The sequence below is a fragment of the Castor canadensis genome, chromosome 5 (genome assembly GCF_047511655.1).
Source record: "Castor canadensis chromosome 5, mCasCan1.hap1v2, whole genome shotgun sequence".
In the NCBI taxonomy this organism is placed as follows: Eukaryota; Metazoa; Chordata; class Mammalia; order Rodentia; family Castoridae; genus Castor; species Castor canadensis.
The window spans coordinates 157,438,970-157,465,858 of NC_133390.1; the positions used below are offsets into that span (position 1 = coordinate 157,438,970).

General features: G+C 52.2%; 1 pseudogene; it reads left to right on the plus strand.

The window, feature by feature from the left end:
* The first annotated feature begins 533 nt into the window (after positions 1-533).
* On the plus strand, positions 534-20,540 carry LOC109692807 (uncharacterized; annotated as a pseudogene).
* Positions 20,541-26,889: the final 6,349 nt, after the last annotated feature.

A 26,889-nucleotide genomic window follows, 5' to 3' on the forward strand; every position in this document is an offset into this window, starting at 1 on the left:
CTGATCTCTGTCTCCTGAGTAGCTAGGATTACAGGTGTGAGCCCCGTGTCCAGATAACCATTTGCTTTTGCCGTTAGCCGAAGTGAAAACTCCAGAACCAGCTAATGTGAACTTGCATTGCCTACACCCCTGCTGTCTTCCAAAAAAATAGAGTTTAACACCTGCCCTGCCTGAGTCTCTGAGTTGTGAAAGAGAAAAGAATTCATCACTGGGAAAACCTATGGGAAATCACGTGACACCTAGAGATCGTCACAGCGGCCATTGAGGTGATCACATAGGAGGGCAGTCAATGCAGGAGTCATTCTGACACAGCCAGCTGCCGTCCACAAGGGGGCACAGAATCCCCATGTAAGGGGACCTCTGCAGCACAAGGTTGATGGCAGTGTGGCCTGGAGGCCTGGCACTGCAGGGCACTAAAACACCAACTCTCTTTCCCTGGGCCCTGCCTTTAAATCCCAGCTTTGTCATGGCATACCACGAGGCCTTGAGCCAGGCACCTAACCACTCCAAGCCTCAGCGTCCTCAGCGGTAGGATGGAGGTGAAAATCAGGAACTTTTTCAGCCCTTCCCCTGTGCCAGACATCCACGTGAGTTGTTTCAATGACCCTTCTCCATCCCCAAAAAACAGGTGGATTGATTATTTGCATTTTACGGTTGTGAAAGGTGAGGTTCAGAAGGGAACGTAACTTACCCACAATCACCCTGCTCCTGAGCAACAGAGGAGCAAACTGAACCCAGGCCTGTCTGGCTGCAGAGGCTGTGTCCTTGATGACCACGTCCTAGCAGAAATTTAAACTTGAATGACATACACAGGAAAGGAATGGGAGCTGGGTGCGGTGGTGCACATCTGTAATCCCGGCACTCAGGAGGCCGAGGTAGGAGGTTCTTAAGTTCCAGGCCACCCTGGATGACATAGCAAAACCCCGTCTCAAAAAAGGTATGGGAATGGCCACAGGTGGTGGACGTCCCCTCTCAGCCCCTCTACTGCTCCCCTCCCCCATTCTACCTCTGGGGTCCCTGTATTACCAGCCTCCACCGTCCCTCCCAAAAGCAGGAGGCCTCAGGCTCTGCAGCTCTGATATGCCAAAGGGAAAGGGCCCACGACAAAGTCACAGACTCTATCCACTTCCTCCCGAGGGTCCAGAACCTGCCCCCGCCCAGGCCTCAGAACTGGGCCCTTATCAGTTTTGGCCCAAAGTTCCCAGCCAAGAGGATGCCTCCTTGCTCTGAACGGCCTCAGGCCCAGGCGAGGGGCTGGACTTCCCGCCCGTGTGCACACCCCCACGTGTGCACACCCCCACGTGTGCACACCCCCACTTCAGAGCTCACGCTATAAAAGCCGTCCGTCTGGGATGCTGGAGAGAGGCCTGAGAGGTTCCGGACAGCCCTGTTCTAGGAGAGGTAAGGACAAGGAAACCTAATGGGCATTTCTCAACAATCCCTTGCACCAGATGAGCCTGGGTTCAAATCCCAGCTCTGCCACTTACTGTACTATCACGAGCAAGTCATTTCTCCCCTCTGAGCCTCAGCTTCATCACCTGTAAAGTGGGCCTGGACACCAGTGGTCCCACTGTGATGAGAACTGCATGATGTGCTAAGGCCTACAAAGCGCTCCCATGGTGCCTGGCGCAGGAAGGACTGAAGAAGTCAGGGCTGCTGCGCGAGGGTGGAGAGCGCTGGAGCGCAGGTGTGAACTGCTAAGGGTAGAGGGGCAGCGACAAGGGCTTGACATAGAAAGCCACCCAGAAACAAAAAAGGAATAGCTAATGCCACAGTGCAAATCCCACAGCCCAAAACTATCAAGACAAACCTTGTTTTCTACTACTCAATTTAATCTCTGGGGAGGGCCCAGGACAGACTAGACAAGCACAGTGTCACTGGATGGCATCTCCAGTCCTTAGTCACCATGCGCCAAGTAGCAAAATTTGGATGTTCGAGGACTATCTCAGACGCGCCAGGGAAGCTCAGCCACTGTGGCCTCCTCCCCTTCCCACACCCAGGGCTTCCTCACAGAGGCAATGGGGGCTCCTGCTGCCCTGCTCCCGCTGACATCTGCCCTGGGACCGTCTGCGCCCAGCTGGTCCCCCCCTCACAGATTCTAGAGCCTTGCTTCCTAGTGGTAGCTCTCACTGGTCCAGAGCCACCTGCCTGCAGCTTCCAGGGTCCCAATTGTGTTTTGGGGGACACTTAGGCAGAGCTGAGCTCCCACTGGAAGGAACTGGTTAAGATGTTCTACTTGGAAAAGATCCTTCGCATCAGGCCTGCCCTGCCACCCAACCACTGTGTCCCCTGACTTCTCACAAACTTGGTCATCACACCCATGCCGGGTGGGCATTCACTGTATGCTATTACTGAATACACTCTTCCCAACGACCTATGATTGTCACAGGCCGAGTAGGCTTAGGTCACACAGTCAGGAAGTGGCAGAGCCCTCGAGGTGGGGAGGGTCACTCTGGGTCAGGTGGTGGTAAAGCGCCACTGTGTAGGAGGAGCTGGGGTCAGAGGCCAGGGAAGCTGGAGAGACAGTTCCACTGGGATTGCTCCCCGGCAAGGACATCAAGGCTCTCTCATCCCCAGGTCCACAGGTCCTGAGGATCCTGCTGCTCTGGGGGCCACTGCTTTGCTGGGGGCTGCTGTCCCGAGCCCAAGGGGAGGCACTACCTTCTTGCTTGGTCAAGTCTTCTCCTCTGGCCTCCCCCTTACCTGCCCTCACCCAGGGTTGACCATGTCTCTCCCCTGTTCTAACACTTGCTGTGGCTCCCCAAGTGCCCTTGGGTGCAACTCCAAGCTTCTTATTCTGGCATTCAAAGTCCAGCGTCTCTAACCTCTTCCTTACCACCTTTCCTGACACCCCTCCCCTTTAGATTTCCCAGTTCTCTCCTTTGCTCACGCTGCTCCTTCTGCTAAAAGATTCTCTCCTCAACGCAGTGAACACTGACTCATCCTGGCAACAGGACTCTTTTTCCTGTAGGTTCCTGCAGCCTTCTGGGCCTTGTCCAAGTGCAATGCACCTGTTGTCCTGTCTGACTGTCCATCTGTCTGTTTGCCACTCTTCCTAACTCTTGGCTGCAAGCTGCTTCTTGTCTACCACACTCCTGCCCCACCCATCTTTCTAGTTGGAAAAACTCACCAGGCTCATAACCACCTTAGGGCCATTGCACGTGCGGTTGCCTCTGCCTACATTGCTCTCCCCCTAGACTGTTCAGTAATGGCTTCCCTCACTTCCTTTGGGTCTTGGCTCAAAGGCCCCCAGGATCCTCAGAGAGAGCCTTCCTGACCCCAATGTCTAGAACAGACCTTCCTCATCCCAATCATGACTTGACTCAGATCTATTTTGGGGGGGGGGTATTAGGGTTTGAACTCATGACCTTATGCAGGCACTCTACCACTTGAGCCACACCCCGGTCCCTTTTTGCTTTAGTTATTTTTCAGGCAGGGTTCTCAAGTTTTTGCCCGGGAGTGGCCTGGGACCTTGATCCTCTTAACTATGGCCTCCCGTGTAGCTGGGATCACAGGCATGAGCCACCATGCCCTGCTTTTATTGAGATGGGATCTCGCTAACTTTCTGCCTGGGCTGGCCTGGCCTACAACCAAAATCCTCCCGGATCTCCGCCTCCAGAGTAGCTGGTCTCCCCTCTATTTTGTTTTCCTTGTAGCACTTATCACTTCCAAAATTTATTTTGCTCGCTGATCTGAGGGCTAGACTGTTCCTCTCCCTGACTAGAACATAGATACCATGAGGACAGCTGCACTGCTCCTGTTCTCTGAGCCCAGCAGAGAGTAAGGGCTTAGAGTCCTGGTCAGCCAGGCTTGGTGGCAAGGCGGGAGACTTAGACAAGAGGATGGCTTTAAGAGGATGGCTTGAGCCCAGGAGTTTAAGATCAGCCTGGGCAACACAGCGAGACCTCATCTCTCAAATAAGTAAATAATAAATAAATGAGTCCTTTCTGCTACATAGCTGTCTTAATTGCCAGCTGGGACTCCAGTAGCAGGAGTTTGTTGAATGGCTGTAAAGCCCCACGCTGAGAAATGGCTTGTGTCCTCAGTCATTTCAGACCTGTTTTGGAAGCACCAGGTCCCGGATGGCATGGTGAGGATCCTGGTAACCGGGGACACAAACAAGAGTGTGTCTGTCCTGGACTGCCTGCCCTTTGTCAGAAAAGGCCTCTCCAAGCTGCTTGGTGGGCTGGACCTATCGTTAGTCTGGGACCTGCTGTCAGGGAAGTCGCTCCCACTGCTGGGTTAACTGCTCCAGGTGGGTGGGTGAGTGGCCTTCTTCTCCCTTCTTCTCCCTTGGGTGGGGCCTTGTCCCTGAGCCGGGGTTCATGCCTGTCCAGTGGAGCAGAGGTAGGCAGACAGCTAGATGTCTTTGGAGTGCCCCACAGCCTCCAATGTGTCAAGCAGATGTCTTCTTACTGTCCCTCTTCCTCTCCATGCCACCCAAAACTCTTGTAGGAAGAAAGCCAGGTCCACATCGGGGTCGGCCTGGCAGGCGTGCCACTTCCACACTCACCTGCCCCTGTGGCTTGCAAACGCACATCATGGTTTTGAAAATACCTAGATGACTTGCCCACATTTGAAAATCAAGAGGGTTTTAATCAAGGTCTAGGTTTTCCCATTTTCCAAGTTCAACGGACGCTGTGCCAAAGTGCCGTGACCTGAGTGGCCTGAACCACAGAAACATGGGGTCCCCCCGCCCTAAGCCAGGAGGTCGGCCTGGGGGTCTGTGCTGCTTCCTCCTGGGAGGCAAACCCTGTCCTCCAGTTGTTGCCTTACTGTGTCCTCACTCTGGTATTTGCTGGCCATCGTCCACAGTCAGGAGGCCTCTCCGTGGCCTCTGCCTTCAGCTCGCAGGATGTCCTCCGTGGGCACGAGTGTGGTCTATGTCCAACTCCCTTTTCATAAGGATGCTGTCCTGATGGGTTAGGGACCTGCAGTACTGCAGTGTGACCTCATCGTACCTGAGCACCTCTGTGAGGACCTCATTTCCAAGTGAGGTCATGTTCTGTGGTACTGGGGGGTGGATGGGGCACAATTCACCCATAATATTGACCCTCCTTAAAGCAAAGATCTGGCCCCACCTGGCCCAGCCTCCCACCTGCCAATCATTGGCGTTAGGTCTGTAGTCCTATGTGTGTCTCCAGCCACCCTGCCACTCCTATGCTACCCGCGTGACCCTGAAAGCAGTGAGTGATGACTCCTGGTAACAGAAGCCCCTGCACAGATGAGATGCCACTCTGCAGCAGGGCCCCTGCAAAGCCACCTGTGACTCCATGCCCACAAGGAGCAGGAGAGGCTGGCAGGTCCCAAGACAAATCCCAGAAGCTGAAAAGTCAAGGTTCTGGGGTGAGGAGGACATGCCCAGAGAGGCTGGGGAGGTGTGGACACACCGGGCCTCCACCATGCCATGGCCTTGAACTCACCATCAACCCCCCACCAAGACTGTACAGCCATGTCCCCACCAATGCTACAAGCTACCCCAGCCCAGGGTAAAGCTTGAGAGGGCCAGAGGAAAGCCCCACTCTGCCCTAGTCATTCTTAAAAACCCCTCCAGCCAGCCAAGTGTAGTGCTCCACTCCTGTAATGCCAGCACTTGGGAGATGGAGGCAGTAAGATGGCAAGTTCAAGACCAGCCTGAGCTGCATAGCAAGGGCCTGTCTCAAGAAAAAAATAAAAATAAAAAAACCCTCCAGAAGTTTCCATACTGGAAGCCAGGTTTCCTGGGCATTGAAGTTTATGCTGTTTGTCCCAGTGGGCACCAGGTGAATCACAGTTTGTATCACAGTTTCCCAAAGCACAGAGACCTCTGGGCCCCTCTGAGCTCAGGGTGATGTGGTACTTGAGGCCACAGAATTGGGCAGAAGGTTCTAGATGCTCAGCAGCAGAACCCACAGGTCCTACTGGACTGCCAAGGGCTCACCAGCTTTCTGCAAAGGCTTATATTTGTCTTTGTTTTCTAAGTATATTTTTGTTTTTTGACAATCCTGGGGATGGAACCCAGGGCCTCATGCATGCTAGGCAAGTACTGTACCACTGAACCACAGAGGCTTACACTTGAACTCAGATGGGTTACAGGTGTAGACAGCTCCTCGGCTGGATTCTCCCATCTTATAGAGGCTGTCCGGGGCCCAGAAAATAGAAGAGACTTCAGGTCTTTGAGGCTTGGAGAATGGAGCTAGAGCTCGCTGACCCAAGCTTGGCTGGGGACAAGAAACGGGGCTGCCCCAGTGCCACCTCCACTTCTTCCAGAGTCTGCCCTCATTTCAGCCATGCCAGGTACACACAGAGCCACAGAGGCCTTGCCAGGCTACAACAACACACCCCATGCCTCTCACAGGCTGGTCATGGAAGACGCCAAAGGACCCGAGGTCACCCTGCAAATCCTAAGAGACCGCCTGCTGCAGGTCACGCTGTGCTGCAAACTTTATCTCTCGCTCCAGAAGTAAGTACACGTGGTACTTCCTCACTGTGCTTTTGGGTGCCAGGTGGCCCATCCTCTCATTCCCAAGCTGAGCTCACAAAGTCCATTTGCCACATCACAAGGATCACAAAAATCCTTTCCACTTGAGCGTGTTTCCAAAGCCATTTTGCTGATGGAAAAACTGAGGCACAGAGTGAGCAACAGCCCCGTCCAGGATCACACAATGAGTCAGCAGCCAAGGCTGAGATAAAACCTCTGACTTCCACACCGGGGGAGGGGCCATGCACACCATCTGAGCACATGGGCAGGTGGGGCACGAGTCGGGTGGCATAGTGCGAGCTCACCATGGAGTCCAGCACTCCTGGTCTGGGCAGCTTTAGCAGGGGTATCCATTCCTTGGGCCTCGGTTTCCTCACCCATAAAATGGGTATAATCCAGTTCTGAATTGCACGAGACTGAGAGTTCACCTGCAGAATTCTGAACTGGGAATGACTGGACAGACCTGACTTGCAAATGCAGCCACCAACAGGTTGGCACTTCAAACAGAAACATTCATAAACACCCTTCAGAATTATGTCCACTGTTGCTTTCCTTATAAAATACGGCTTCCTTGGTCTAGCTTCACCACTTAGTAGGATGCGAGCACAAAGAAATGAGTCTTTGACCAAGACTTTGGCCCAGAGAACTAAGTCTGCTCTCTGCTGGGTACATCAGCGCCCTTGTCAGGACAATGTCATAAAAGTGAAACTTGATGACTGGCAAACTGGAGAGCATGTGTTCCATCTTGAGGCCACCCGGACCCCAAGTGTTTGCCACCCTGTGACGACAGCGGCCCAGTGCTGTCAGACCTTCCCACATAGTCTGCATTTTAATGAGCTCTCCTAGTTACTTTTTGTTGTTGTTGGGGTTTTTTGGAAGCATGGGAGTTTGAACTCAGGTCCTCACACTTGCCAGGCAAGCACTCTACTACTTGAGCCACTCCGCCAGCCCAAGCTCTCCTAGTTTTTAACTCCAGCCGTCTAGGCAATCGCAGGCCACCAGCTTGTGACTTCTGGCCTCCAGCTCAGGCTCCAGCGTGGAGCCTGCCCAGACACGCTGTCCCTGCAGGATCCTGTGGTTCAAAGTCATCAAGCACATTCGCATTGGAGTATGGCTAGAACAAATAGGGAATAAGACAGAGGTGGCCTTGGAGGAGTGCCACACCCCACCAAGACACCTGAATATTGAGATTCTGGAAGAGTGAGTACCCCCCGCCCTGTGCCTCCACTGCCCAGGACCGGATGCTAGCCCTTCCTGCATCCACCCTTCTCTGAAACTCAGAGTGGGGGCTGCCTCTCCCCAGCCTAGTCCAGCCGCAGTGAGCCAGGCACCACGGCCAGGGTCACATCTCCAAGGCCACAGACCTGACATGCCATCTCCTGCCCTCACACTGAAGACCCTGGCTAAAAGAGGCTACCTAGCCAGCCTGGAACCTCTGCTTGGCCACTTCCTAACAATGGGGCCTGGTCAGGAGATTTGATGTGTAGTTTCCTCACCAGCCATCATGGAGTGATCATGGGGAAGAGAGGAGCTGACCCATGTAACTCATGTAGCACAAAGCCTGCCACACAAGGCAGCCACTGTCTACTGTTCTGTCATTATCCCAGCATAAAACCTCCTCCTGGAAGCCTTTCATGACCTCTGCTTCCAGGTGGGGCCTCTTTCTGCTTATACGTTCCAAAGACCTTATCAGAGAGAAAAATAGGGCTGGGAATATAGCTCAGTGGTTTAGTGTTTGCCTTGCATGCATGAGGCCCTGAGTTCAATCCCCAGTACCACAAAAAAATAGATAAAAGAAAGAAAGAAAAAGAGTCAGAGGTAGAGAGAATCAGAAAGAAATAAAACAAGGAGGAAAAAAAGAATAGAAATGGGAAGGGGGATAGGATGGGAGAGAGGAGAGGAGAGGGGAGAGGAGGTGCCAGGCAGGGAGGGAAGGAAGCAGCCACTCTGGGCCTCTGAGCTACCAGGCCCAGCAAGGTCTTCCTTGGCCCTACCTGGGACTCCCCTTTCTGGCCTAAGTCTTCTCATGTGTTCATGATGCCAGACCCTGCCCATTGTCCCCTCCCCCAGGACAGACTCCCTTCTGACAAACAGACTTCCACAGTTGGTGGCGAGCACCCTGGATGAATCACTGCCCTTCCTACTCCAGAAGATAGCGAGCTGCCCGCCCTCCTGTTCCCAGGGAGAGGTGTGACCCCAAGAGAGAGCCCTTCAGCCTTGGCCCAATGCCACGACTTCCCTCCAACTGTGCCCCCAGGCCAACTCGCCCAACTCGCTGCTGGGAGCCCTGCTTCACATCACCCTGCATATGTCCTGCACCCGGGTTGGGGGCTCATCTGCCAGCCCCTGCCGGGGACTGGGCACTGTTCCAGGCTCTAGAAATATGATGGGGCAAGACAGTCCCACCAACAGGGAGTCTGCTTTCCAATGAGGTGAAGAAAGAAGCAATGTAGCTTGTGACCTGGAGAAGTCGTTTCCCCTCTGAGCCTCAGTTTCCCTGTCTGTGAAATGGGATTAATCAGAGGCCCGCAGGGTAGGACTGTTAGGACAATAAAAACAATCTAACCTGGTCCAAAGTAAAGTGGGCTGAGTCACTCAATAAAAATGGCCCAGACCACAAGGAACTCGGCACAGAGGCGGAACGAGTTTCCCTCCGGTGCTCTTCTGCCACCAGCTGAGCCCCACGTTCACCTCTACATTGTAGCCCCCCATCTCCGGCGCAGATGCCTTCCAGCACTCTGTCACTGTGTCACTACCACGGAGCTCACGGAGGAGGCCATGCTAATGAGAGTCCTGGTGAGCCGGCCTCTGGCCAGAGCGGACCCTCTGGGGATGCCCACTGTTCTTGAGGAAGATGGGCAAAGAGCAAAAGGAGAAGGGGCTTCTCTTCTCGGGACAGCAGGGGGGCGGGGGGGAGGGGAGAAGAAGGAAGGAGAGGCCCTCACCAGGAGCTATGCTGAGCCAGCGAGCCCCGTCCAGCCTGGAGAACAGGCCAAGGGCTGCAGGACAGTGAGGGAACTGCAGACTGCAGCTGGACTAGACTCCCAGATGGGGAAACTGAGGCCAGAGGAGGGATGAGATGGCTGTCTGCCCAGCTGCTGTCAGCTGCTCCTCCCACAACCATGGAATGACAAGAATGGGGGACAGAGAGGGGCTGATGGGTAGGAAGGGGCCCTGTGAACAAAGGCACAGAAAGCAGAATGGGTCAAGTTGGGGACAAGCAGGGGTTCAAAGTCCAGCTCTACCTCTTACCACATGTGAGATCTCGAGTAAGTGACTCTGCCTTTCTGAGCCTCAGTTTCTTCATGTGTCAAGTGGTGGCTATTGAATGTCCTGTTCAGCCTGGACATGGTGCATGGTGAACCCTGGCTCTAGAGGAGAGCTGTTCCCACTGAATTTCCTCTTCCTTCATTGCTCTGAAGCTTGTGACACCCTGCCGCCCAGGCCAGCGGGTACCAAGGCCTGACCACCTGGTCCCCCACCCCTCCCAAGATTAGCCCAGGGCAGCATGGCAGACCTGGTCTTCTGGCTGGAAGTCTACAATGACATTGTGCTTTGCTTCTGCACCAGGACCCACGTGGAGGTCCACATGGAGCCCCAGGACTCCATGGTGAGTGCTGGAGAAGGGGGGAGCAGGGTCAGAATTCTCTTGCTCTGTTTTTTATATGAAGAAACCAAGGCCCAGGTGGCAAAAGTACTTTTCTGGCTGGGCTCAGATAAATCAGTTCACCTCTCTGTGGTTCACCGGAAAAAACTCCTACTTAGCTTTCAGAACCCAGCATAGAAATCCCCTCACATAAGAAGAAGGGCACATCCACATCACTGAATTGTTCCTCTCTTCATAACACTTATCCATTCATTCATGCTGCAAATATCAGTTGAAGGCCTACTGTGTGCCAGGCCCTATGCTCCCAGGCTCCCTGTCCCTGCAGAGCTCAGAGTCTAGTGAAAACATAGAAAACAACAAGAAAATAGTCTGATAAATAAAATAATTTACTTAAAGTGAGTCGGGTACAATGGTAGCAAGTGATTGTGGAGGTCAGAGGGTGACCCTGGATGCTGCTGTCAAAGGAGACACAATGGAAAGGAGGCACACACAATGGAGAGGAGGCACACACCGAGGTCTTCAAGAAACATCAGCTCCCAGGGTCAATGGAGGATCATAAGCAAGAAATCCAGACACATTGCTGCTCACAAACCACAGAAGCTTATCTTTACCCTGGGAATAAAATCCAGTCTCCTCTCTGCAGCTCTGGGGCAAGGCACAATCTGACCCTGTCCCTTTCTCCAGCCCTGTCTCCTCACTCACTGCATCCCAGCCACATATACCTCAGGACCTTTGCACATGCTGGTGCTGCCGGGAACACTGTTTCCTCTGCTTTTGTTCCCAGTACAAATGTCATCTCTTCAGAGAGCCCTTCTTGACCACTGCATCTAAAGATCTAAAGCAAGCCTTCTACCAGGCACAGTGGTTCATGCCTATAATCTCAGCTATTTGGGAGGAAGAAATTGGAAGAATCATGATTTGAGGCCAGCCTAGGCAAAAAGTTAGTGAGAATTTATCTCAAGAAATAAACCCAGTGTGGTAATCCCAGCTACGTAGGAGTAAGTAGAAAGATCATGGCATGGAGCCCAATTCAGATAAAAAGCGTGAGATCCAATCTGAAAAATAACCTAAAGCAAAAAGGGCTGGTGGATTGACTCAAGCAATACAACACCTACCTGAGTTCAAACCCCAGTGCCCCCCCAAGTAAATCCAAAATCTGAAGCTTTTTGAGTGTCCACGTGACACCATAAGAGGGAAATTCACACCATGAAACTTCGGTTTATTTTAAATATTGTATGCAAACTGAGGTCCACAGAGGGAAAGCAACTTGTTCCAAGTCACCTAGCAGGCATGATCGATCAGGACGAGAGCCAAGTCTCTGCCTCTCCCTGCTGCTCCCTCCAGCCCACACACCCCTCCCTGCAGAACTCTGAGACCATCAGCAGTGAACCTCACGATCCCATGTCTGCGGAAACTCTTACACCAGTGGGCAGGGGCTCAGGGATGTTCTTCACAGCTTCGTTTGTTGTGAGGCAAGAAACAAAGTTAACTTAGGTACCCATCGCTAAGGAACCGGTCAAATAACTCGGGGTGTGCTCACATGATGTGGAATCTGCAACTGTTTATAAGAGTGGAGTTGTTTCATGTGTACTGACTCAGTGGGACCAACAAGTGTAGGACCATGTGGTTAGAATGCGCCCATCTATTCATGCTTGTATGTGTGTAGAAGAGTCTGCCAGGATATACTCCAAAATGTCAACGGTGATTACCCCTGAGAGTAGGACTCAGAGGGAAAAGAAAAGGGCTGTTGGGGTGGATTTTAACTTTTTGCTTCATATACTACTGTACTGTTGTCTATAATGATTTATGATTTTTGAAAATCAGTTCTAAGTCGTGTTCTTAGCACGCATGAGGCCCTGGGTTCAATCCATAGCATCTCCTCACCCTAAAAGTTCAGTAGAACATAGACAGATTGAAATGTGAAGCCAGGTGCCATGGCTCATGTCTGTAATCCTAGCTACTCAGGAGGCAGAGATCAGGAGGATCACGGTTCAAAACCAGCCCAGGCAAATAGTTTGCGAGACCCTATCTCAAAAAAAAAAACCTTCACAAAAAAGGGCTGGTGGAGTTGCTTAAGGTGTAGGTCCTGAGTTCAAATCCCAGAACTGCAAAAAAATGTGGTATAGGATATTTAATAGAAGAATCTAGGTCATGAGTACACAAATGTTCTCTACAAAGTTCTTTCAACCTTTGCTGTAAGTATAGAAATTTTTGCAATAAAATGTTGGGAGGAAAATCAAAGGGAACCATAATATTAACGTTTCCAGACAAATCACGATGAGACACCAGAGGCATGACTGCTCTTGTGCTGAGGCTGACCGGCGTGCAGGTGGTGCATCTGGCAGGGGCCAGGATGTCTCACTGAGCCCCCGGCCTGCAAGGACAACCTGCAGGGTCCCAAGACCAACACATGCTTCGCCCTTTCTCCAGGATGTCCACCTCGTGCAGTTGCTGTCGCAGACAGAGCTGGAGCCCAGGCCCAAGGTAGGTGTGTTGCCAGCTCCTCCCCCAACACCCTGGCTCAGGACAGATTCTCTGACAAGGGGCTGGACTAGGCAGGGCCACATGGACACACTCCATTTTCCTTCTGTGAACTCCAGAAATCACTGCGCTTGCTTTACAGTGTTGTAATAAGTAAGGCCCTGACCCACTGCCCAGACCATGACTGTGTGGCTGCCATTAGGACTCATGGTGAGCAAGACCCCATCCTGCTAAGGCTCACCTAGGTACTAGCAGGCAGGGAACATGTGCAGCCCCTCTGCCCATGTCACTGGAACCTCCAGTCACTGTCCCCTTTTATAGGTGAGCCAACTGCAGCTTAGCAAGGTGACGCTGCTTGTCCAAGCTCACACTGCTAAGTGTATAGAAGTAGGATTTGAACCCAATCCCTGAGCTCAGTGCCCTTTCCAAATGCTTTTGGATACTGCGCTGATGGACGCTGACAAGCTCAGGGCAGTCCCAGGTGCCAGGGCCCCTCCTAAGCTCTTGACTTAAGTTAACTTATGTGTTCCTCACAATAGCCTATGGGATAAGTGCAGTTCTTTCCGCCTCTTTTACAAGTATGAAAATTAAGACACAGAGAGATTAAGAGCCTTTCCTCAGGCCACACAGGTCTGCAAAAACCTATTCTCTTACCCTCTACGCATGCCCAGAACAAGCAGTATGTAATCGCACTCAAAGGAGTTCAGAGAGAATAAGCAACCTCCCCAAAATCACACAACAAATTGGTGCAGAACTAGAAGGAAAACCCAGGGGAACTGGTGGAGTGGCTCAAGTGGTAAAGTGCCTGCCTAGCAAGCATGAGGCCCTGAGTTCAAACCCAGTACAGCCAAAAAAAAAAGTGCAGTGTGTAGAAGGAAAACCTAGACACCACACCACTCTTAAGTTGCTCTTGTTCTCGTTCCTCCAAGCTGGGGGCCCGAAGAAAGCCATCTTCCATCCCTGCCTGCACCCTCTCTGCTTTAACCTCATGCAGGCTTCTGAGCAGTCCAGAAGAAGCGTGGGACTGGCTGTCAGTACCTGGGATCCTCCCACTATCCGTCTTCATGGCCACAGGGCCACCGTCACCCAACCAGGCTCACTGGTGCTGCTGGGACCAAACACTACCTCCTCCGACTCAGTTTCCTGGGTGAGTGAGGTGGAAGCTCTACTTTCCCTACAGGTCTTGGGCTCACAGTGAGGCTCTTCCAGGGTCTGCTGACTAAGTCAGGGAAGAGGAGGATAGTGGCCAATCACAGGTCCAGGTCAGTGGCTAGCATCTGTCCACACTTGGGCAGCATTGCCCACTGCTGAAACATGCAAATGCTCTACTGAGTGTCCCTTCTCCCCTCCCCCCACTGCCGTGCTGGGTGTCATCAGGTCTTTGGCTGTCTGCCCTAGGCATGGCTGGATCAAAAGCTGTACAGAAGTCCAGACACATGGAGTTCCTGGTAGACCCAGCCATGCTTCCTAAGAAAGAGCAAACCAGCCTGGAAAGGCAGGGTCTGGGGAGGGACCTGGGGAACTAGGAAACCCCCAAAGTTTTATTTTTTTTATTTTTTTTTTTTCATTTTTCTTTTATTATTCATATGTGCATACAAGGCTTGGTTCATTTCTCCCCCCTGCCCCCACCCCCTCCCTTACCACCCACTCCACCCCCTCCCGCTCCCCCCCTCAATACCCAGCAGAAACTATTTTGCCCTTATCTCTAATTTTGTTGTAGAGAGAGTATAAGCAATAATAGGAAGGAACAAGGGGGGAAACCCCCAAAGTTTTAATGTCTCAATTCTGAACCCCTTGGCATTCCTACCTCCCATTTCAAAGACCTTGAAATTGTGAAAGTGCCTCAGATAAGGAGCAGGACGGTCATAGGCCATAGGTGACTGGGTGGCATCCCATGGTCATCACAGGGTCCTTGGATCTTAGGAGGCTTGATTTTGTGATCAAAAATCAATCACCTCTGGGGGTAAAAAAAAGTTTCATTTGTGTAAATGTGGACGAGGGAGGACAATATGGTAAGACCCCAACTCAATAAAACAGCCAGGTTGGGGGTATGGCTCAGTGGTAGTGCACTTACCCAGCAAACACCGGATCCTGGCTTCCATCCCAGCCCCATACACACATCGAAAAAAGCAAGGAGTACCCTGGCTTCTTTAGTGGTGACCAGGACCAGCGACTCTCCTCTGCACTGAGTGAGCCCTGCCCTAGGGTCCAGCCCTGGTCTCCCTACCCTCCAGGAGCAGCTGGCTCCCACTCCCACCAGGGCCCCTTCCATTGCAAGGGCCATGCATGCAGGGTTTGCACCCATGTGAACCAGCATAGGGCTGGAAGGTGAGGAGTATAGGAGGCTTGGCCTGGACACGTATTCATGGTCCTGGGGTCAGCTGGGATGGAAATTCTACCTCTGTTCTGACCTTGTTTCAATCCCTCACAGCATCTCCTTTCAAAAGCTGTGTTTTCCTCAAGAAATCAGGAGCTAAAACTCCAGCTCAATCCACACAGGTGATGGGTTTTGATTTTGGATGTTCAGAAAAAGCAAGAAGGCTGACAGAGTGAGAGATGTGGGAGAAAGTTCCCGTGCCTGTTACCATCAAGACCTTCACTGGTGGAAGGGAGGAGTAGGGCAATGTGACTTGTAGCTCCTGAGCCCTGTACCCCCAAACTGCTGCCATGACCTAAGAGTGATCTCCTATCTGGCAGCACGATAGTCATCCTGGACCTGTACCCACCCCTGGCCTCAAGGAGCAGGTGAGTCTCTTCCCCCAGCCTTGGCCTCCATTTGTCACGAAGGACCCATGAGTAAGCAGAATAAAAGGTCCCAAGCCACTGATGGCTGGGGACATGGCTCAAGTGGTAGAGTGCCTACCTGGCAAGCTCCAGGCCCTGAGTTCAAACTCCAGTACTGCAAAACAAACAAACAAACCAAGACACTGATGTAGCCGGGTGAAAGCCTCACTCACATTCTCTCATCGGACCCTGGAGCCCTCCCTCCCCCATGCCTGCTGGGATGGGGCAGAAGCCTCATTTCGTTCTTTCATACACTCAACAAACATTAACTGAACACCTATTATGTGCCTAGCCTGGTCTTTGGTACTTGAGACTAGACAGGGAGCAACATGAAGGCCTCTGACCTTGTGGAACTCACATGCTAGCAGGTTGAGGTCAGAAAGAAGCACATGTAAAGCAAACTACATAGCGTGAGGTGAGTGATGACACCAGGTGAAAAGGAGAGAAGGAGACAGGGGACTGGCATACTGGGTGAAGTAATATTAAAAAGGAAGGTCAAGCCAGGTGCCAGTGGCTCACGGCTGTAATCCTAGCTACTTTGGACGCTGAGATCTGGAGGATCACGGTTCAAAATCAGCCCTGGCAAATAGTTCATGAGACCCTCATCTCCAAAAGAACCAGAGCAAAATGGACTGGAGGCGTGGCTCAAGTGGTAGAGCGCCTGCTTCACAAGTGTGAGGCCCTCAATTCAAATCCCAGTCCCACCAAATTAAAAAAAAGAGAGAGAAGGGGCTCATGGGGTGAGCTTTTGAACAAAGACTCAGAAGAGGGAGAGGAGGAGACGGGTTACAGGGAAAAGGCAGACCAAAGTCCCAAGGCTGGGTAAGCCTGATAGACTCAGGGAACAGCCAGGGCAGCTGGCACAGAGACAGGGAGGGAAGGGAAGGAGGTCAGAGAGATGGACAGAGCCTGCCCACTGCAGTGTGACCTTCCTCTGAGTGGGATGGGGTCCTGGAGGGAGGGAGGGAGCAAGCAGGGAGCATCCTGGGGGCCAGGAGGAAGCTGCAAGGCCAGCAAGCAGGCTGGCAGAAGGGTGCAACCAAGAGGGGCTGTGGCTCCAAGAGGTGGAGTGGCCAAGTGGAATTCCCCAAAGGAACAGATGTGGGGAACGAGGAAAAAGGAGATGTCCAAGGTGGGGCAGGTTTTCTTTATGTTTTTGGCAGTACTAGGGTTTGAGCTCAGGGCCTTGCACTTGCTAGGCCCCCAGCTTTTTGAGGCACTTCATTCTCTGCTGGTTGAGGACAGCAGGGCAGGGTCTGCTGCAGTGTGGCTGGTCTGAGCCTCCTGCCTGACCCCTGAGCGCAGCCCCACACTGATGGAGCCTGCCATCTCTTCCCCAGGGGTCATTGCTGCTCCTGCTCAGGAAGAGCTTTCCCTGCCCTGGCTGGCCTAAGGGACCCTCCCCCCACCCCCAATCCCACCACCCTCCACTCTGTAGGACAGGGTCTCCTGCTCCAGCCCTAATGGAACAGGGCTGCAAGGCAAGAACTAAGAGTACTGAGTGAGAACTCACACAAGGAAACACCACAGAAAGAGTTTTTCCCCAGGGCCTTGATCATGCTAGGCAAGCACTCTCCACTGAGGCATTCCCACAGCCCAGCATCACAAAACTCTACCATCCCTGTTACCTCAGGCCTTCCTCCATCCTTACTTCCACAGAATCCCAGAGTGGAAGGCTCTGAACATCATTGACTCAGGTCAGGGATCTCTTCCATGACATTGTCAGAGACAGGACGACCACACACAGTTGACACGTGATTCACTGTGCAAACGATTCACATGGACAGTGCAGATGTGCATATGTTTATGACAATCTCCCAACAGATAGGAGAAGAACATCACGAAAGAGACTCTTTCTAATCTGTCCAAATGGGTTGGGACATCCTGATACAGACATCCTGAGTGTCCCTGGTGATGGCAGGCTTGCTAGTTCCATGTGCCCCATGACCAGCAGCTGTCAGCACTCAAGAGCTCTACCCAGACTGACTCAAGGTTGTCCCCACGAAGCCCTGGCTCCCAGGGTCCTTCTGCCCTAAGGCTGCCCTCCAAAGATACCACCTGGGTGAAGACGTGTCTTTCCAGTTTTCCCCAGTCCCTTCACTAATCCCGCCAGCTGGCTCCAAAGTCCTTCCAATATAGCGTCCTCAACTCACACTGAGTTCCCCCCACCCCATGATCATGATCTGCCGCCCCATGGAAGTGACCTTACTGTTCCTCCTGGCAGGAAGAACGCCTGAAGGCCTTGCTCTCAGCATCTCTGAAGAGGAGGTTCCTGCCCTGTCACAACAGTGCACCACCTTCACTTTCTGTCGTGCCTGCCTATGGTGTAGCTCTGAGCACCACCAAACGTGCCCAGAGGGTCTACACACACAGCTGCCTTCTGTCTGGGTTGAGAATGGTACCTGGCAAGGCAAAAGGCAACAGGGTAGACCTGACACCTGAGTGTGGCCAGTGAGGGGCGTGTGGCTTCCTGTTCTGCCCCTGCAGCTCGGGTGACAGGAGCTCAGAAGAGGGGCAAGCAGCCAGGATCAGGACCTTCTCCGCCCCCAACTGCCTCCCACACAGCTCCACAGACTTCAGGATGGGGAAGCAGAGTACCAAATGGCACCCCCCGGTGGGCTGATGGCAAACGTGACCACCTGACATGGGCGGCTTGCACTCCCAGTGTCATCCAGGCCTTTCCAAAGCACCCTGCGTTCACTCTACGCTCGCCCTGTGCTTGCCCTGTCTCACCCTGCGCTCCAAGGAGCCAACCTGGAGATGAGGGAGTACTAGCAGGGGGAGGTGAGCTCGGGAAGATGGAGGGAATGGAAAGGATGCTTGGCTTCCTGGCCTCGCCCTCCCAGGGCAGTGTATGTAACAATGGCCCACCCAACGGTGAGCTGCCCCAAGGCAGGGACCCCTGTTTTTCATTGTATCCCCAGCATCCTATCTGGTGCCTCACACCCAGAGGCTCTCAGGAAACACACATAGGAGAAACAGCTCAGACCTACTCACCCCTTAGGAATCATCTCACTCGGACTCTTCATTATTCAGATAAGACCACCCCCCTTACCCTCCCCTACCCTGCAGACCCAGAGAGGTTAAGTGACTTACCCAATGTTACACAGTAAGTTTCTGGCCCAGCTGAGTCCAGAACTCTGGCTCCTTGCTTTCCCAACAGGGGCCTTGGTGCTCCAACTCCCAGTGGGAATGCAGGACACTAGAGAAGCAGACAAGGGCTCAAACCCAGCCAGGCTGAAGGGTGTGACATCCATCCTGAGGCCCCTGGTAGCCAGGGAAGCTTTGGGCATGAAGTGAACAAATCTGATTGAGAAGAGAGACAAATTAGGGAAGGAGAGCATGGCAATGGAAGGTCCAGAAGGATAACCTGCTGGTTATCCTTCAGATAACCAGACAAAGTGAAGGGCTAGGGAGACAGGGCCCCACTCTTGCCCATGCCTACCACAGACCACTCACTCAACCACAGAGAGACACAGCAAGGGTCAAGAGATGACTCAAACTGGGTGTGGTGGCTCACACCTGTCATCTAAGCTATTTAGAAGGCAGAGATCAGAAAGATTGTGGTTCCAAACCAGTCCAGGCAAAAAGTTAGCAAGAACCCCATCTCAACAAAATAAACCAGGTGTGGTGGTTCATGTCTATAATCCCAGGTTCTTGGGAGACATAGACAGGAAGATCAAGGTCCAAGGCCAGTCCAGGCAAAAGGTGAGATGCTAATCTGAAAAATAATCTAAATCAAAAAGGGTTGGAGTGTGGCTAGGCAGAACACCTGCCTAGCAAACATGAGGCACTGAGTTCAAACCCCAGTACCACCAAAAACAAAGATGACCCAGAGGTTAGGCCGGGCCCAGGAAGTCTGTATAATTCTGCAAGTTCTGCATGCCATGAGCAGTGGGTTACTCAGTGCCAGCGGCTACTGTTCGCACTGTGGTCCCATCTAGAGCCTCCCTATAAGGAGAAAAGGGCAGAACAAAAGCTGTAGTGGAAACTCAGGAGGGCTGCCTGGAAGAAGCAGCCTGAAAGGAAGAATTAGCAAAGAAGAGACTCAGGCAAGCCTGTGCTGCAGGTAAGGCCACGTGAGCCCCCAGAGAGAGGACTGGAGTGACGAGGTCACAGGCCAGGAGGCTGGTGAAGTGGCCTCTGCAAAGTGTAGGGACAGATGGGAGACCAGATGCACCTGTCTTCCTTCCTCCATCCCGCCCCCACCATGAATTAGAGCAGCTGGGGACAGCAGACCTACCCTGAGCCTGGAGTGGTGATGCAGGGATGGGGTGAGGTGGAACTGCTCGTGCAGAGGAGGGGCAGGAGGAGCCATGCCAGGCCCTCAAGGTCAAATCTTGGAAGCTCAGTCTGCTAAAAGTCAGTCAATTAAATGGCTGAATCACTGACACTCATGCTGCACAGTGACAGGCTCTCCAGTCACCGAAAACTTGCTGTAAGCACTATTCTTCATATGGGAAATAAGTATTTGGTAAATAGTTTTCTTCTTTGATCTAGTCAGTGGACATTGTCTTATTAATAGAGGCAAATTTCTAGTGTTTGAGGTTAATTTTTTATTTATTCTGACTTCTTTTTAGTACTTTTTTTTAGACATTTTTCTGTTTCTACCAACATTTTCTTAAGAGCAGTGTTTTCAGTCACTTGTCAATTAAAGAATGCATTTCACTAATAGAATCACAGAGGCCTGTGACAGATGGGACAGTCCTTAAAATGCTGCAGAGAATGGCATTCTTCCTAAGAATGCAGGACAGTCCCGAACATTCGAGAAACCTGTCCCTTAGGACAGGGCTTCTGGGAAGGAGTAGAGCAGCCATTTGGAGGCTGGCTTGCTTGCTGGGGCCACTTGCTGTTCAGCGGCGGCCTGCCGGGGTTGGGGATAGGGGAGGGACAGGGGGACCCACCCAGTCCTGCTCTGGGCAGTGGAGCTGCCTGAGCTCCAGGCCCACCAGGACACTCAGCATCCCTGCCTCTCTTGGAGAGTGACTCAGGGAACATGGTCTCCCGCTGCCCAACATAAAGGGTGTCTCCTTCAGCCAGGCCCCAATGGAGTTCTCCGAGGCCAGTGCTGGGACAGGGGCCTTCCTGAACCAGTCGCCATGTCACGTGATAACTGGACCTAGGAGAAGCAAGCACACTCCCTGCTTCACTTCTAGGCTGCCTCGGACAGCTGTGCAGGTCATCCGTCACACAACAGCAAGACAGTAGTCCACACGAACAACACCGCCTGGAGCTGGGCAGAGCACAACCTGCACGTCCTTACGTGGCTGTCCTGGGTGTTCATCCATTCATTCACCATCACACATTCACTCAGTCCCTGGAGCCCAGGAAGAGCCCCAAATCTGGTCTGTTCCCACCCTCACACGCATGCCCAAGACTCTCCCTGCCCTCTGCTCTGCCCTCTTGTCCACTGGCTTCCCAACTCTTCCTTCCTGGCACGTCCCTGGGGCACGTGGGGTCCCTCTGTGAGGGTCAGGAGCAGCCTCGGAGAGAGCAGGTTCCATGGGCAGGAGGATGGGTGCAGAGTAGCCTTCTGCCTCTGTGCACAGGCCACATGCTGCTGGCCATTCCAGAGTAGCTGCGCTGACCGAGGGTCAGTCCTGCCCTCAGCTGCACATGCTCAGACTCCAAGGCCAAGGATGGCGGCACGTTCAATGGAATCCTCAGTTGCAGTAAACATGTTTCCTACTCAAGAAGGAGTCTGGTTCTGTTTGCTAAGGGTCCTGTGAGGAGGTGGGCAGGCTGTCTGGAAGGACATTTTGTCCCCTTTTCAGGCCTTGAACCCAAGGCCTCGCACGTGCTACAAAAGAACCCTACTACTGCTAAGCCTCCAGCCCTTTTGTTTTTGAGATAGGGTCTCGCTATATTTTTGCCTGGGCTGGCCTTGAACTCTCCATCCTCCTGTCTCTGCCTTTTGAGTAGCTAGGATTGCAGGTGTGCACCACCACATCTGGCCAGACTGTCGTGAAGGATTTCAATGAAGGATTCCCCCACTCCATAGTTCTGGTTCTCCCTTGGACCCACAGGGAGCTGTTCTGAGCACTGCATTCAGTGCCTCAGGAAAGGGCACATTCTCAGAAAATGGAGAAAAGAGCTGGGAGTGGTGGCATATGCCTGCAATCCCAGCACTTAGGAGACTGAGGCAGACTAGTCACACATTTAAGGCCACAAAGCAAGTTCAAGGCCTGCCTGGGCTACACAGTGAGTCTGTCTCAAAAAAGAAAGGAAGGCAAGTGGACAAAAGGCTTTTGAGAGTCCAAAGGCCCCATCCTGTGAGAATAGGGTGCAGAGAGGGCGCAGAGAGATCGGCTCCTGTAGAAGCTTTCTGGTGAAGAGGAAGAAGGAAGCAGGAAAGAGGGGAAGTTTCGGGTGCCAAGAAGGGCACCCACAGGAGCCCAGAGATGTTTGGAAGGCACTGGGTGAGAGAGAGGAGACAGGTTAAGGGAGGCAGTAAGACACCCAAGCTGGCGCTGGATTGGTGGCTGTGGAACAGTCACACCTCAGAGCTGGGAGCCTCGGGGAGCAGCGGGCAGCAGACTGACCAGCACGCCCAAGAGCACCGCGCAGGAAGGCCCCAGAAACGCCTCTGCCCTCTTCCCTCGCCACACAGCCCAGGCAGACAGGGCAAGGGGCAGAGGAAGGCCAGACAGAAGTGGTTTTGCAGTCAGAGCTGTGGATGGAGGCATGTCCCAGAGCGGAGAGATGGCAAAACAAAGTATAGAGGCCCCCAGCACCTGGCACCCAGCACAGCCCGCAGCAGGTCGCCTGGGCCCAGGAGACCCTGGGAGGGACTGTGATCAAATCCCACACCCAGCAGGACAGAGGTCCAGGCCAGTTTCTGTCTTGGGAGTGAGAGGCTCCCAGCTCTCCCAGTAGCCCAGCTAGCCTCTGGCAAGTGGAGAAGGTTTGGGAGCAGGGGTCCTCTGCCCCGCTCGCGGGTTTGCATAGATTTGGAGCCTAGCCCTGTCCTGCAGTTGGAGGGTGGGGCCCAGAATAAACCATGCTGTGGGGCTTGGGGGAGTTGTTTATTTGTTTGGCGATACCAAGGTTTGAACTCAGGGCCTCACGCTTGCCAGGCATGCACTCTGCCACCTGAGCCATGCCCCCAGTCCTTTTGGCTTTAGGTATTATATTTTTTTATTTTTTGTTATGTTGTTCCCCATCTATGAGCTCTGCTTTTTAGTTTATTTTTTTAACTAGTTGTACAGGGGATACTGTTTAATAGGGTCTTGTATTTATGCCCTGGCCCATCTGGACTTCCACCCCCTATTTCACTTCCCTCATAGCTGGGATGACAGGTGAGAAATATACCTCCTGCTCTCTACCTCCAGAGAAGCTAGGATTATAGGCGTGAGCCACCAAGCCCAGCTTCTCTGGGTTCTTTCCTTGACTCCCTGACATGTTTACAAATGTGAACCCCAAGGCCAACCCTCAAAGGAAAAAGTCCTCAACAGGCAGCCCCCAGGGAGATCGTGGGCTTTACCTGGGCTGCACCTGTCCTTGCAGTCATGGTCCTTGACGTGTGTATAGGACACACCTAAGGGAGGGTGGAGGCTGGGACCCAAAGCCCAGAACTTTCCCATCCTGTGTGAGCACAGTGCCTGACAGTAGAGTGTGGAACCAAGGGGAACCAAATAAACCCTCCAGCTCGGCTCGTTTTAGTCCCTTGCTTTGTCACCAGGTAAAGTCTTCTGACTAAGCAACCGAGCCCATCAGCTTTGCTGCAGGCATCAGGGTCATTGGGTGGCTGTGGCCTAAGTTGGTGTCAGGAACTGGAAGGTAGCTCAAACCTGTTGGAGTTACCGACCCTTCACTTGGGTCTGCACAGTGTTCCATGGGTGACCTTTGACGTTAGAGGGCCAAAAGCTCCCCGTCGGGGCACAGCAATACTGCTGTTTTCTGAGCACAGTCCTGGGAAGAACCAGGGTCTGACTACTACACATGCCATGTGCACACCACCAAAACTACTTCACGTTTCTTCACCCACAGACACCTTCCTCGAGCCCCAGACCACCTGTTTCTTCAGTCCAAAAACACCAGTAAGCCCTGTCCTTGGGGTGGCGGGTTCAAAACCTGAGTCCCTCTTCTCCTCATGTTTGACCACCTTGCTCAGTGAATAAACTCTTTTGCAAAACCTTGTCATTTCAGTGAGTGGCCTATGCACAGCGGCCAAATGGCCTGATCCAGTGACAAGTACAAAACAGTTGCAAGTGGACTTCCTCAGGCCTCCTCCTCAGCCAGCCAGCCAGGAGTGAGCCTCTCCCACCAGCTGTAGGAGCCTCTCTGACTCTCCTGTGACCTCAGCGGGTTCACCTCCCTTGCAGTACCCACATATCCTATTGGTCCTTCACATAGTGGGGGGCCACACAGGAGGAGATTATCCTTACTTGTCAGCCTTCTGAGACCACCACAGATCACCTTCCTCCTCTCTCACTGCCATGGCCTCCCTGAGCTCCACCTTTGCCCCCAGGATCTGTCAGCTGAGGAGCAAACAGACACTTGGTGTCCCTGTCCCAAACACCTCCCCCACCCATTGCCTGTGGTGGCCTAATGTCCCTCCCACCAGCACCCCTTCTGAAGGACTTCTTAAGGAAATATACTTGTTAAGCAGTGGTTTTTCAAATTTGTCAAGACAATACACTTTGTCAAGTAAAACTTACAAAGAAACCCAATACAGATGACAAGAGCTGCTGTGGTTACAATGAGGCTGGGGGCCAAATTCCACCTTTTGACTCCAAAGTGGACTCCTCTGAGGGGCCTCCACGCTCTTTGTGGTTAAGGTATTGGGTTCCCCAGGTGGGAGCTCCAAGGCTGAGCTATGCAGAAGCAGGAGCCGAGCACTGGGCAAAGGGAACACAGGATAGACATGTTTTGACAGCTGGGAGAATGAGAGGGAATAATCTGGCTATGGTGCACACGCCAGTGATCCCAGCTACTTGGAGGCAGAGATTGGGAGGATTGTTCTTTAAGGCCATCTCAACCAACAAGCTGGGACATGGTGGTTCGCGTCCATAATCCCAGCCACATAGGAGGTGTAGGTAGGAGGACTGCAGTCCAAGACTGACCTAGGCAAAAACCCAAGACCTTACCTGAAAAAAATTTTTTTTAATTTAAAAAAAGACTGGGCATATAGCTCAAGTGTAGAGCGCCTACCTAGCAAGCAAGAGGCCAAGTTCAAACCCAAGTACCACCAAAAAGGAAAAAAAAAAAAAAATCCAAGAAGCCTAGAAGGGAGAACATAGAGAGGTCACATGCATCCCCACCAGGCTTCCACTGACAGCGGCCCAGGTGAAAATGGAAGGCTTCTGTCCCTCACCCCTAGTTCAGCAGCCAACCCTGCTGTCCTACTTTCTAAGGCTCTCTCGTACCTGCCGGCACTGCCACACTGGACAGGTCCTGACTCCAGCACGGGCTCACACAGCAGCCAGAGAGAGCTTTGCCCCACAATGAACCCCACCATCCCCCTTGCTGGTTCTGATGGCTTCCCGTCCAACCAAGAAACCTGAGGGTCTCCCCATGGCCTGCCATCGTCTCTCTGCTCTTCCCTCCGCAGCCTGGTGCCTCTCCCTCGTCCACTCCCCTGCACAGGGAGCTCCTTCCCATCCTGGTTGTCACTTAAACATCACCTTCACTGAGGCCTCTGACATCCCCCACTCAGAGAAATGATCAATTCATGAGGCAACACCATGGTCATTACACATCGTGTATGTGTATTGGAACACCACATGTCCCTCATAAATATGTACAATTATATGTCAAATTTTTTTCATTGTAGGCTCATACAATGAATTTATGCCTAGGAAGCCTTTACTATATCTTAATATAAGGTATTAAGATGGAAGCCAGGCCTGATAGCACATGCCTGTAGTCTCAACACTTGGGAGGCTGAGGCAGGAGGATCCCTTGATCCCAAGAGTTTGAGATCAGCCTAGGCAATATAGTGAGACCCCATCTCATAAAAATAAATGAGTGATTACATGAATATTTATCCTTTTACTTTTATATTAACTACTTTAACTCTTCTTTACCTAAATGACATTTAGTGGAAGACAGAAAGATATGATTTTATGTGAGTGTGCTTTTTTTTCTGTCCTTGACAAAGAAGGCTTAAACAGTCTGCATTTGGTTTTCATGTCAATACTGCCAACATCCTACACATTCAAGAAATGTATCTTCACAAAGTGAAGAACAAAAAGTCACCTCCTCTAAGAAGACCTCCCCAGTCCCACTCTCACCCTTCGTTTCTTAACACAATTTGTCATTATTTTACTGTTCTCCATCTGTCTCTCTGACTGAAGGTCACAAGGAGAGAGACCATGGCTCACTGCTGGTACATACTAGGTGCTTGATAAACACGGGAGGGAGGGAGGAGGAGGAATGGGAGGACAAACTCACCACCACTAATCCAGGCCCTGCTTATGTCTGGCACACACCAGTGCTGGCCTCACAGGACTTTAGAGTCTGTCTTTGCATTAAAAAATACTACAGTGATAAATAACTCTCATCAACTGGAGCGAAAAGCCCTTCTAAGTGAGGCTGAAACAAATGACCCAGTTTAAGGGCTGGAGGCATGACTCAAGCAGTAGAGCACCTGCCTGTTTGTTTATCTTTTGTTTTATTTTGTTGTGTTTATGGTGAGACAGGGGTTTGAACTCAGGGCTTCATACTTGCAAAGCAGGCGCTGTACCACTTAAGCCACACACACCTCCAGTCCATTTTACTCTAATTATTTTGGAGATGGGGGGCGTCTCACAAATTATCTGCCCAGGCTGGCCTCAAACCGTGATCCTCCGGATCTCAGCCTTCTAAGTAGCTAGGATTAGAAACGTGAGCCACTGGCACCCAGCTATGTTGGTTATTTTTGATGGACTGAGTTTTTGTGGTGTTTTTGTTATTTTGTTTGTACTGGGATTTGACCTCAGGGTCTTATACTTGCTAGGCAAGTGCTCTACCACTTGAGCCACACCTCCCGTCCCATGTTAACTGTTTTTGAGGTAGGGTCTCACTCTATGCCCCATGTGGCCTGGACCACAATCCTCTTATTTACGCTTCCCCTGTAGGTAGGATGATAGGTGTGCACCACCACACCCAGCCATTGGTTGAGATGGGGTCTCATGAACTCTTTCCCCAGGGCTGGCCTTGAACTGTGATCCTCCCAGTCTCAGTCACCCAAATATAGGATTATACACCTGAGCCACTATACCTAGCTATGTCACATATTAAAAAAAAAAAAAGAGATGGAGTCATAACTATAAAGCCAGACTCCCAGAGCTTTGGGTAGAATCGGGGAGCAGCAGCTGTTTTACTGTGAGATGTCACAGGACTCATCTCTGAGCTGTCCAAACTGACCACTCTGAGGAAGCCAGTATCTCTGCCCAACACAATTCTGAAGAAAGATGGAGACAGGAGAAAGGAGGACCAATGCTAGAGGAAGCCCGCTGCCTCACACAGCTGTCACTTTGCACGCTCAGAGCAGCTGTCCAAACCGATGGTTTCTGTGAGGCAGGGAGACGTCACCTCCCTGACAGAGAAGCTGAGAGTCAGAGAGGCTGCCATT